The 13,065-nt window shown below is 43.2% G+C and overlaps 1 pseudogene; it reads left to right on the top strand.

Moving 5' to 3' along the window:
- Positions 1-466: 466 nt before the first annotated feature.
- Positions 467-11,761, top strand: LOC139931105 (cilia- and flagella-associated protein 58-like; annotated as a pseudogene).
- Positions 11,762-13,065: the final 1,304 nt, after the last annotated feature.

Genomic DNA, 13,065 nt, shown 5'->3' with positions numbered 1-13,065 from the left:
ACATGGGTCCATGAACTGTGAAGAGCTGCCATCTTATGTAAAACAACAAAAACACCAAATAAAAGAAGCCTGATGACACTTTGGACTTACTTTCCAGTAGAAATTTCATTCAATAAAACTCCCCTGGTTGTAGTTTATGTACAGTTGTGCTATTTGTCATGGACCCCCACTCCTGCAGCTGATCAGAGTAGTGACTGGTATATATTCGTATGGGCTTCAGGGGAATTAAACAACAGCGAAACTAAATTATTTTTCATTTTACATGGGACTGTCAAGGTGGCCAATGTCAGGCAGAGGATTCCATCATAACACAGAACCTGCGGCTCCGCCTCTCGCGAGATCAGCCGTTGCTACGTAACCAACAACAACAGCATATATTGAGAAAACTAAAACCAACGCTACACGATTCAACGCTATAACAAGACACAAATTGTAAAAATTTAATGGTTTGATTTAGATAACCACAATGAAGGTAAGTCCTGTTGTCAAGTGTTTTGGTCTTATGGACGTTACAACACAATTTTGTAAACCTAACTAGTTAAAGTGCGCCGTTAGTTAACTTAATAAGGCCAGAAACAGTCTTTCAAGATAACGTTACACTCAGTGAGATAACGAACCTAAAACATACTTTTATTTGGCTCAAAGAAGAACATTATAGTTGATGTTTTGGCCAAATTTGATGTCAGACCAGACCGCATGGAACCTGCACTGGTAGTTTTGTTTGCTATCTAACTTTCTGCTATGTCAACATTAGCGTACAGAATCAAAAACAAAGCAAAAACATTTAACGTTAACGTTAATGGTAACGTTAAACACTTAACGTTAACAGTAAACGGTAGCTTCTGACATTGTACGATTGCATGTGTATCACATAGTATAATTTGACTGCATAGGCTGTCTGTTGAGCAACTGAGTTAGTCATACAGGTCCACAGCACAGTGAGTTCAGGTGTAATTATTTTCATGTGCCCTGGGATCTTATATTAACTAGAAACTCAATTTTCATTAGGATAGGAACCAAGTCAGGTAGCCTATAATTTAGCTTAAGCTTCTCTCACTCTCACACACAGCCTTGGTGCAATTTGGTGTGGTTTGTGACTCCATTTCTCAATTCCCAGGATCCAGGACAGAAGGAGGGAGAGGACACGTTTGAGTCCTTGGAGAAGGAGCTGCAGGTGGTCCTCAGTGAGCTGGTTGGGGACAAGAGCTCGGACAAGTTCCGTGTGGAGTACGAGAAACTCACCCATGCGCTGAGGAAGTCCCAGGACAGTGAGAAGAGACTGAATGCAGAGATTGTGTCCAACACCACCAAAACTGCTACTCCCCTGAAGCTCGCCCAGGAGGATCAGACAACAATTACATCTCTGAAGAAGGTATATTGCCAGAACATGAGAGGATGTATTATGGTGTGGCATGTCTGGTGTATGGCTCTGGTATGGCCTAATTTACCTTTCACCTAATTTCACCTAATTAAGTGGGTTTTACTTGTTTTTACCACTTTGTAAAAGATAGATAGATCGACAGATAGATAGACAGGTAGAAAGATGAAACTTTATTAATCCCTGTGGGCAAATTAGTTTATTGCAGGAGCAAAAGTAATTGGAGTCAGTAGGGTTAGACAAATAGAGTATAAACAGTATAAAAAAGCACTATAAAAATAAGCAGACTAATAAAACAATAAAGCGGTAAAATAGAATATAAATGATGTGAAACAAACCTAATTCAATGTACTCCCTCTTTTACACACTGTCCCACACCAAGATATCACAGTGACGGTACATGCTCTGCTGTGGGGAGTTTAGATGTTCATATAGATATTGAGAACATGTCATTTGACTTGTGCCCCACCCCACAACCCTCCTCTGACAGACCTTGAACGACCAAGTCACCAAGGAGCAGACACAAGTGAGGAACACCGAGCTCCACCAGGAGGGCGAGCAGCTCTCATCGGCCAATGAACAGCTCTCCTTGGAAAGTCAGCAGAAGGAAAATGACCTGAAGGTAGGCTGCATGTTGGGCCACCAGCTACACACACCTGAGCAGCAGAGAAACAGCTCCACTCCCCCTGTGTATTTGTGCATTTGTGCATGAATGCTTGTGTATATGTTTAGAATGTTTGTGTGTGTGTCTGTGTGCATATATTTGAATGTGTGTGTAGGGAGAAAGATTGAGAAGAGCAAGAGTCACAGAGCTGATAGTAAGTTCACACACCTCAGATGAAAGACATACATAGAGCCCTAATTGCAAAGTCACACACTAGTCACTACAACTCCATCAAAGGCCTCCTCCAGTGTGAGGCAACACTGTGCTGAAACGGTACGGTGAAAAGAAAAGCTATTGGGTTCGCATTGTGAGTCTTTATGCTTTATGCTTAGAAAGATCTGGAGTCCTAATTACTAGAGGATACATGCCCTGGGATGATTTGTCATCGGTGATGGATTCTATCATATGTAACCACAAGGGGGCTCTGCTTAGACACAGTTCATCATGTAATGGAATAAGACAGAAACAAGTACATCTGTTGAACTGTATTCCACCAAACACTTAAAACAGGTAGCCGCACACTTATAACTGCATAATATGATGCATAATATATTGTTCAGATACCAATGTTGTGACCTGAGACAAATACTACTACAGTAAAAAGAAAGGCCATCCATAGCAAAAGGTCTTTCAAATAATTACTAAAATGCATAGTAGTAAAAATGTATTCAACCACCAGAAAAAAAGGGATAAAATGAAATTATTTTTGCCCCAACCAGTACCAGTGTGATCCTCTTGAGAACGGAGGGGTTTCCTCCCTGAACTGTAATCAGAGAGGTAAAGAAAATTGCATGATAGCCCTAATGCTGGTAACACGATAATTGGCTCTCCATCCCTTTTTGTCTGCCCTCAGATGAAAGAAGAGGAGGTGAGTCAGATGCGGCAGGAGACTGCCAAGCTAACGAAGATGAGAGAGGCCGCCCAGAAGAAGTTCCAACAGATTCAAGGCACATCACACACACACACACGACATAATATCATTTTCATAATTTCAAATTCAGGAGCCATGGCGCAAGACATGTCAGAGTCTGTCTCCATGGAAACTGTCTGTCAAAATGGACCCGTTGAATCTGCTTGGTGAAAAGGGGGCAAAATTTACCATACACCAATTTCCTTGTATGATTTGAAAATCGAAAACCACTAGTTAAGATACTTCAGTTCAAAATTTTAAAATTCCCGTCCTAGTGTTAAAGCGAGAGGCTGAAGTCTGAGTAATGAATCATCTCAGCAATTAGCGCCTGTCCTTACCTGAGTACTCTTGGTGGGCCGATGTTGTGATAGATGAGCTAAAAAGCTCTGTCACATTAATAAGTGTCGCCGGGGTGATGGATGGCAGTCCAGGAGCTGACATGGGGGTCAACAGTCTCATTTACGGTGAAGTGACCATTTCTTATTACAACCTGATGCTCATGCTTTCTGACACTGTATGCGATGGTCTCTCTTTTGCTTCGTAACATTTGATCTCTGTGTCTCTATTTATGTTTCTCACATTCTCTCTCTCAGCTTTTTCTCCATGTTTATCTGTCTGTCCGTCTCTGTTTTTAGCTTTTTACCTATTTTTTTCTTTCTCTCCTGACTATTTTTTGTGCCTCTCACCTGATAATTTTCCCTTTTTTCCTTCAGACATGAAAAAGATGAATATCAAAAACAAACTGGGTTTGACTATTAATACATACTTTCCCCCTTTCTTCCTCCCTGTGCAGAACTTGAGGCTTCCCAAAAGCAAGCCAAAGCTTACAGGAAAAACATAGACGAGCTGGTCAGAGAGAGAGACATTTTGAATAAGGTATGTGCTGGACTGCAGGTTATTGGAGACAGAGGGAATGGTGTAAGGTATATTGTCACTTCCAGTCACCTATTTCTGTCAGAGCCCATATGAAGATGCCTCCTCGTTTTAGTATAAATCTTATGATACAACCGCTACACTGCAACAAGACATACCTGGCATGTTATTATGCGCACAGCATCATGTGTCATATTTCATATCCAGCTGCGTGGCTTGACAAATGTTGATTGTATCCTTGAATCACATGGAGAAGAAGAGAGAATACACAGCGGTAGTGATTGTAGAAGTGACCCATCGTGCATATATATATAGCCCGTATCTATGGGACACAATTCTTTCTTAACACGTCAGTTTCATCCCTTTCCAACACGTCAGTTTGTCAAATTTCTGCCCTGCTAGAGCTGCCCCAGTTAAGTAAGTGCTGTTATTGTGAAGTGGAAACGTCTAGGAACAACAACAGCTCAGCCACGAAGTGGTGCCACACAAGCTCACAGAGCGGGACCGCCGAGTGCTGAAGTGCGTAGCGCTTACAAATTGTCTGTCCTCGGTTGCAACAATCACTACCGAGTTCTAAACTCTGTGGAAGCAACATCGGCACAACAACTGTTGTTTGTAGCTACCTGTAGCTACTGTCAGTAGCTTCATGAAATAGGTTTCCATGGCTGAGCAGCCGCACACAAGCCTAAGATCACCATGCGCAATGCCAAGCGTCGGCTTGAGTGGTGTAAAGCTCGCCGCCATTGGACTCTGGAGCACTGGAAACTGGGAAGGCCCTTTCCTGTTTCAGCATAAAGCGAGGTCCATGCCAACTTCGAGCCAGGCCTAATTGCCCAACATTAGTGCCCGACCTCACTAATGCACTTGTGGCTGAATGGAAGCAAATCCCTGCAGCAGTGTTCCAACATCTAGTGGAAAGCCTTCCCAGAAATGTGGGGACCGACTCCATATTAATGCCCATGATTCTGGAATGAGATATTTGACGAGCAAGTGTCCACAGACTTTTGGCCATGTAGTATATGTGCTTGTATTTGTGTGTGCGCCTCGGTGTGCCTGTGTGACTGTGCATGTGTTTCCCCATCATCAGAACATGATCAAAGCTGCACAAGCAACAAAGGAGCAGCAGAACCTTATGAAGCTCCAAGAGCAGGACAAGAAGAACCTGAACCAGGAGATCCACAACTACCACCAGGAGGCCCAGAAGCAGCGCAAGATCATCCAACAGCTGGAAAAAGACCGCGACCGCTACGTCAACGAGACCAGCAGCCTCACGCAGAAGGCAGGTCATGCACCATCACAGCCACCCAGCTAAGTTCAGGGCAGACCCATGTCAAATTGTACTGGCAAATAATGTGTCATCAGCAGTCAAACGTTTGTGTTTATGGAAATCAAGGAATTATTTATATTACTCCAAGGGTGGGAATCCTGCCCATTAGCCTTGGCCTGTATCATATGGAGCCCTCCTGTCTGTGTGGAATAAGACTTCCCTCCCTTCCACAGGTGAAGCAACACCTGGATGACACTGAAGTAAAAGAGATGGAGATCTTTGAGGGCAAGAAGAAGGTCACTGAGTTGGAGCACAAGCACAAACTGCAAGAGAACCTGCTTGAGACTGTCACGTCTGAAAGGAACCTCTACAGCAAAAACTACATTGAGGCTCAGGTAGGGACAATGTGTGCTGCTGTCCACAACTGACGTTCAGCTTGTTAGTCGATCAGTCTGTCAGTCAGTCCTGTACCGTCTGTCTGTCTGGCCCAGGATGACATCACGGAGATGAAGAGGAAGCTGAAGATGATGAACGGCCAGGTCTTCCAGCTGAGCAATGAGGTCACTGGGAAGGAGTTGGCCCTGTCTAAGCATCAGCAGGAGAATAAGCGGGTGGTGAAGGACAATGAGGCCCTGAAGGTACTGCAGCTAATCTTAGTGAGATGTGTGATTTTGCTCAGATTTGAGGAAAATCAATGAACAAAATGATTAAATGATTACACTGAGATATTTTCCTTTTTTGTCTCTTAAGTTCATGTAATTTGTGCCAAGTCCAGAAGCTCATTTTTAGCAACTATATAAGTATTAGGATGCTTTGTGTTTACCAGTTTCCCATAAAAATCTGCTCTTCCACTCTCTCAGGTGTGCTACAGTACATTCTTGGGGTAGATCTATACTTGGAATGTAAGTGTAGTGTAGGTAGTGATAATGGTAATGCGATATTGTACTGGGCTCTTGGGCACCATATTTACCACACTAATAAGTGTGTGTGTGTGTGTGTACCCCTCTCTGTGTCCTGCTACAGGGAGAGCTGCAGTTAATGAAGCAGCTGGCGGAGGAAACAAAGCAGCACATTGACAGCCAGAAGGCAGAAGAGCAAAAACTGCACAAGATCATAGCCGACGCCGATGCTGAGCAGATCCGACAGAAGAAACAACTGGACCAGGTAAAGGAACAGAGAGAGAGATGTGAAGAAACAGACACCAAGAGAGGAAAAGGAAAAGGGGTTGTGAAATGAGTTTTCCTTGCTTCAATGAGCACACTGGCTCCCCTAACCACTGCAGGGATGTAAGAGACCAAAGTCGAGGTCTGCAGCATCGCTAAACGCCATCTGAATACCCGAAACTCCCCTGTCTTGACACAGAGTCATTACCCTACTAAACACTGTTTAGTAGGGTAATGACTCTTGACTCGTAAATGTGTGACTGTACAGAGCGGGTGTAGACTGCAGCAGTGATTAAAATGGGAGCGTTTCTGTTCCGAGAGACAGGCGAAGACATGCAGCTGAGACCCATCCGGTTTAAGAATGGGGGTAAGTGTATACATAGAGTGAACGAGAATCACATGGAGCTAATCCACTGCTGTTCATTGTTCAGCGGAAGTCTTCCCTCTCTCACCCGCGCACAGTTGCCAACTGAATCAAATGAACGAAAGAATCAATTGAACAAATCTTTTCACCGAGTGATTCAAAGAACCGAATCTCATAAAAGAGCCAAACTTTGAATCATTATTTACTACTGTTTTAAAATGTGACATTCTCGACCTTTGTTGAACATTTAGGTGTCACGCATACAACAACTTTCAGCCAATAAAATTATTAAACTATCAGTTACAAAACGCAAATATTATCTTCTTCATTCTGCTGTGGCAGCACAAAGTAGCCGAGCTCTGTACCACTTCATTTCTTAAATAGTCTGCAAAAACAGCTACTTTTGTGTCAGAGTCCGTTTTGTTAATTCTCTAAAAAGTACTTGAATACACGATGAGTTGTAATTACGACTGTCAACCTTGGAAGTAGGAGCTTATGAGGAGTGCCTGAAGGCAGCAAGACCAGATTGACAGCCATAAGGCCCACAAGAAACTTTGGATCCAAGAATTACCAAATGGCTTACTGTATGTTACTGTGTGTTAATCATGGGTATGTAGTAAAACACATGGGGATGGGACGATGTATCAAAATTCAATATATTGCAATACAAAAATGTGACAATATCAGCTTCTGCTGTAGTAATCACAAATGAGATGGCTTGTCCATCACAACTTCACAAGCTCTCCTTGAAATTATATTATTTGCACTTTGTGTTTAAATTCCAGCAAGCCAGTGCTAGAAAGATTTGTGGCTCAGAAATAAACCTAATTCTGCACAGTCAGACTTTGTTGTTATTGAGCTTTTATTTATTACATCGTATCGTGGTTGAATCGAATTGTGAAGCCCATGTCGCATATCGAATCATATCGTGGGATAAGCATATCGTCCTATCCCTACATAGTAAGTGCATTAAGTACATTTTTATTGGTGTTAATTTCCCACCCTGTTGTGTGTTTATTTGTGTGTTTATTATTCACTTTCACTACGGCCAAGGTGATCAGAGAGCGGGACAACCTGAGCAAGCAGCTGCTGCGCCGCAACGAGGAGCGGGAGCTGCTGTACGAGAAGATCAACATCCAGCAATCCATCCTGACCAAGGGGGACGTCCAGTACAACCAGCAGGTAGAGGACTTCTGTCTGCTCAAGCTGGAGATCAAGAGGCTCCATCACGAGAAGGGCAACCTGGACAAGACTGTAACTAATGCAGAAGACCTGAGGTAAAAGACAAGGACAAAGAGAGGCTACAGACACAATGCAGTGGTTTTAGTGTTGAGTAGAAGAAGGGTAGGATTCAAAGAAAGAGGGAGCGAGATGGAGCAAGATAGAAAGTAGGACCTATGGACACTTAGGTCTTATGTCTTCTCCCCTCTTCTCAGAAAAGGCTGGTTTCACAAGGAATTTCATGATGATATTTCGAGATGAAATGGATAGGAGGCAGTGATGGAATACTTCACTTGCCTCTCTAAACCCTGCAGACCTTTCCAATCATTCTTGTTCATTCCATCCCCCGGAGATCCTGTAACTACAGAAAGCCCTGTATGTCTAGGGAGACACATACAGTATTGGTACATTTCTCCCAACCCACCCACATCTCCACTAATTGTGGAGTCAGGAGAACCGTACAGAACGCACCATATGCTACTCCCAGTAACTGGCTCATGAGCTGCCAACCACTGAATGGAAAGCTGAAATGCTGCAGACAACCAGATGGACCCCTAGCAATCACACACATGCAAGCACATGCACATCTATACATGTGGGTTTATGTTATGTTGATGGCTCTGGCCTCCTGTGGATGGCTTTGTACCATTATGTCCATTATCCACTCTTACTCCACACTTTTTCAGATGTCTCTGCATGTGTGGGTTTGTGTGTGTGAGAGCATGTTTATGCAGACACAGGCATCACCCAAAGCTCTCCAGTATGTATCATTCGATCGAGTTCCAAGTTTATTTATCTGCTGCCTTGTGCTTTGTTTTGATATCTATCCATCCTGTCTTTGCACAGAGTTTTTTTTGTGCTGTTTATCTGTGAGAAACCTAATTATGATGACAGGTTAAAAACACTGTGAGGACAGTGTGAGATGTGGTTGTGTGGGCCGTGTTGCAGGCGGGAGCTCTTCCACATGCAGAGGGAGCTGCTCAGAGAGAGGACGAGGTACCGCGCCATGGAGGAACAGCTGGAGAAACCCATGAAAATTCACCGCTGGAGAACGCTGGAGGTGAAGGACTTGTGTGTGGGTTTGCTTTAGTAGTGTTAGCAGGACACTGGACACGTGCCTGCTCACTCATTGTGACTTAAAAGAGTGTCAGCTAAAAGGACTAAAATGGTATATATGCTGGTTGAAAGTATGTGCAAGTGATATGGACAAGATGTTCAAAGCAATCTCTCCAAAAAGAATTAAGACCCTTCACACACACTGAGCAGAGTAAATCCAAGTCATGCGGAGGGGAAAAGGTCACATCTCCGTCTGTGACGGCCATTAATGTTCTGTAAATGACTCTCCCCCGTAGGCCAGTGACCCCAGCAAATACGGGCTCATCCTGAAGATTCAGTCCTTACAGAAACGCCTGATCGCCAAGTCCCAAGAAGCGGAGGACAACGAGCTCTTACTACAGGTAAACACTTTGCACTCACTCATAAGCGCACTGACGTACACACATGCACACACACATGCTGTGCACACTGCCTTGGATTAATCCAGTTTTCCCATACATAGGCTCATCTGTGGCACCGCCACAAGATCAGCATGGCTGCCACAAGATCAAAAGTTGGTCAATATATAGAGATTTTGGGGAGCAAAACACGCCATCAGCCCCATCTCCACTCTTCTCTCTTCTTTCTTCAGCATTTTGCACTGTGCACGGACATAATGATCGTGGATTTGCTTCCATTTAATTTTGCATGTTTCAATGTCTATCCCTAAAATATTGCGAATTTCTCGCCAGCTATTAAAGAGAAGATGTTGGTAGTTGTGGACACGTTCTGTCAGCTTCTCTTCAAATGATTCCACCATCTGTCCTGGCATCTGTCACGTCACTGGGCATAAAGTTGTGGTTACTGCCTATACTGTGGGTATATGGGTATTGCACCTTGCGGACGCGTAGCGCTAATTTTTGCGGACGTGCACAAAAAGCGCCCTGAACGACCACAGGATACGCGTGACAGCCGTCTTGCGAACGTGTACGTGTAATTAAAATAAACTATGTTTCTGCACTTAATTGGATTCCACTGGACACACCACTCTCACTGTAGGTAAGCACAAGTAGGCTAATTAACCCTAAACAACCACCGCCACAGGTAAATTGTCTTATCCTATTGGCCCAGGGGCGCACTGTGACCACATTGAACACAAGTGTAAATTCAGTTGTGTTTTTAGTCCACATACGATAACTACGCAGGTGGAAATACTTCACCAGTCTTGCCTTTGTTTCCGTATCCATCCAGTCCTCTGAACAGTGATGCCACTGCCCACGGCTGAAATGAAAGCAGCTGCATAAAACAGCCTTCCCCTCTGCTGCCGTCTACGTTATGTCAGTTGTCTAAGACGGCTTCTTGCTCTGTTTCGAAAATGAAAAGTGCATAACAACACAACTTGACTGGGGGAGGAAGTGATGTGGTTGTGTGAATTTTGTTCAAGAAAGTACATTTGGATCTCAACGTGGACTTGATGTGGACAATGGAGGTACAAATTAAAGCTGGGCTAGGCAATTGTTTTAGAGCCATTTTGGTAATATTTGGTGAAATTCTCTGTACATCCCAACCACTGATAAATCAAATGCTCTGAGAAAAAATCTCTCTTTGGTCTCTGTGACTGTACCAGGTCTTGTAATCAGATATAATCAAAATGCTTCTTAGATAAATTGCCTATCCTAGCTTTATGGTTGCACATGCACCCACCTGAGCCTCATTTGGAGGGAGGAGTTACAGGAGGGAAGGGAAGGAGCAGAGAGCAGAGAGGGAGGGGTGGATTTTGTAAAGGGGTGTAAAGGGGGTCAAAGGTAAAATTAAAGCGTTAAATATTTTACAAGAATAGAACTTCTCAACTAGATTTAAATTTGACCAAAAAACCAAAACCCTCAATGTCTTAGACACATTGAGTTAACCTTCTGTTCAAGTAAAAAAAATCAAAAAAGTTGCCAGGCTTTTCTGTAACAGCAGCGATATGCATGTTTCAGTGCCTTTCCACTCAAGGTTTGACTCATTCAGTATGTAGGCTCACTAACTCTAAATCATTCTCTCTCTCTCTCTCTCTCTCTCTCTCTCTCTCTCTCTCTCCCTCCCTCCCTCACCAAGGACAATGAGAAGCTGTATGTGGAGATGAAGCACATTCTGGTGTGGCAGCCAGGTCCGGAGGCAGCTGAGCAGCTCCAGCTTTGCCAGTGGATGATCAGAGAGGGGAACAACAAGATGAAGGTCCTCAGTCACTTTCATTTCATCCCTTCATCTTTTTTCTTGCCGGCTAAAGCATCCCTCTATCTCTTTATTTTTGGTTGCCAGTCCTTAATGCTACACAGTAAGAGGACCCAGACTCACATTTTCAGGCGTCTCGGTGCAGTTAATGGTGCCACCCAAGGTCAAATGGCATTGTTCTTACCTGGCCAAACGAACCAAACTCAAGGACTCACACTCCAGAGTTCTAGTCAACCTCTCCAAGCATGCTTGGAGTGAACAAGCCCTTTTAATTTATAATAACACACCATGAAAACATTTTGACCATTTCTTCTTATTCTGTGACTCCTTAGTGGAGCTCAATCTTGAGCTTGATCTCGGTGTGGTTCTTAGGATGCTGAACGTTACTTTTTTCTTGAGCCTTGTAGCCTACTTGAGAACGATAATATTACAGTATTCGACCCAGATTCAGTCTTCTGCCCACCAACTTTGATTTTGACATTAAACAACATAATTGTAAATAAGCAATTAGATACAATCTGCAATTTCTCTCCAACTCCGCAGGCGTTAACAGCAGAGCTGAGAATGTTCCAGTCAAACACCAAGGAGTGCAAGAATGACAACGAAGGGTTGGACAGCGAACTAGAGAACATTGAGAATTACCTTAATCAGAAACAACAGAACAGGTAAAACTAACCAGGTAAACGTGTGTTTGTGTGTGTGGTGTTTGCATATAACCACAGCTCTATATTTTATGTGTTGATTTTGGGCAGTAGACATGTATCTGTGTGACTTTGTGTCCATGTGTTTTTGCCTTGTGTGTGCATGTGTCTCTTGGATTTTAAAATGTGGCATTAAAAATGCAGGGGCTTAGGTGTGGAATTATGGCTGCTCCCTCATTTCCCTCCTTTTCAGAGTACAAAAACAGAGGCACAGTAATAAAGTCAACTTCTCTGTAGATGACCTTTTAATATGGGCAGTGAGGACTGATGTGGTAAATGACACTTCAAAACATAAAATCTGACAGGTGAACACAGAGGCAGCCAGGGTAGAAGGCCAGGCAATCAGTGAGCCAGAGAAATGGCCGACCTCTCTGTCTTCGACTTGACTGGACTTTAATAGAATCTCCACTCTGATCAAAATATAACGAATTAAATCGACTAACCTCCGCAGCCCCATTTCGCTGTGTGCCAGGCAAGAGGGAGTTCATAGTTACTACATATTGATTTAACATTGATTTACATCTAAAGCCTTTTTTTGGTCAGGGATATTAAGGGAGGTGTGTGTGTTTGTGTGTGTGTGTGTGTGTGGAGGTGTATTACTTGGCTTTTTGAATCCCAAAAAGATAAGTGACCTGTTGCCATGGGAAAACTCCTCAGGTTTCTTTCCTTTTCCTCAGTCCTACAGGAGGAGCTGGAGAGACAGACAGTCAGCATGAGACTTCTCTGTATTCAACGCCTCCAAGTCCTTGAGAGTATCTTGTGATTTTCTTTTTCCTTTTCCCATAGGTGCCTAGGAAGGGTTATATCACAATGTCAATGCTAAACTGTGATTTTAAAAGGGGTTCAGAGGGTTCCTCTGTAAACTTGGTAATCAGCATTTATATGAGCCAAAAAGAAAAATGTAATTACAATGTTATTTAATAAAGAGAGGAATTCATGGTTTTCTCAAGTCTGATCTTTAAGACGAGACCGTTCACAGACTGGACCTGGTCTTGATTGTCACTCCTTTCTGTTTAAATCCCTCCAGTCAGTTTACAGCATTTTAATTAACACTCCCTGGGGAATGCCTCTAACCAGGTTATATCATTTAAAATGGGGGGAACTTCACTGTCTGCAGGGTCCAATAATGTAACTGTTTTGTATATGAAGACTTATTTTTCAAGTAATGCCCAATTAACTTAAATGTATTGCTTTGCATAACATGGAAGCCCACCATTCCCACCCCAAAGCATAGTACATTGGAAAAGAAATGCATGGGGAAAAAAATGTAAC

Source organism: Centroberyx gerrardi, chromosome 11 (genome assembly GCF_048128805.1).
Source record: "Centroberyx gerrardi isolate f3 chromosome 11, fCenGer3.hap1.cur.20231027, whole genome shotgun sequence".
Classification (NCBI taxonomy): Eukaryota; Metazoa; Chordata; class Actinopteri; order Beryciformes; family Berycidae; genus Centroberyx; species Centroberyx gerrardi.
This window is presented reverse-complemented; position numbering and strand designations above follow the sequence as displayed.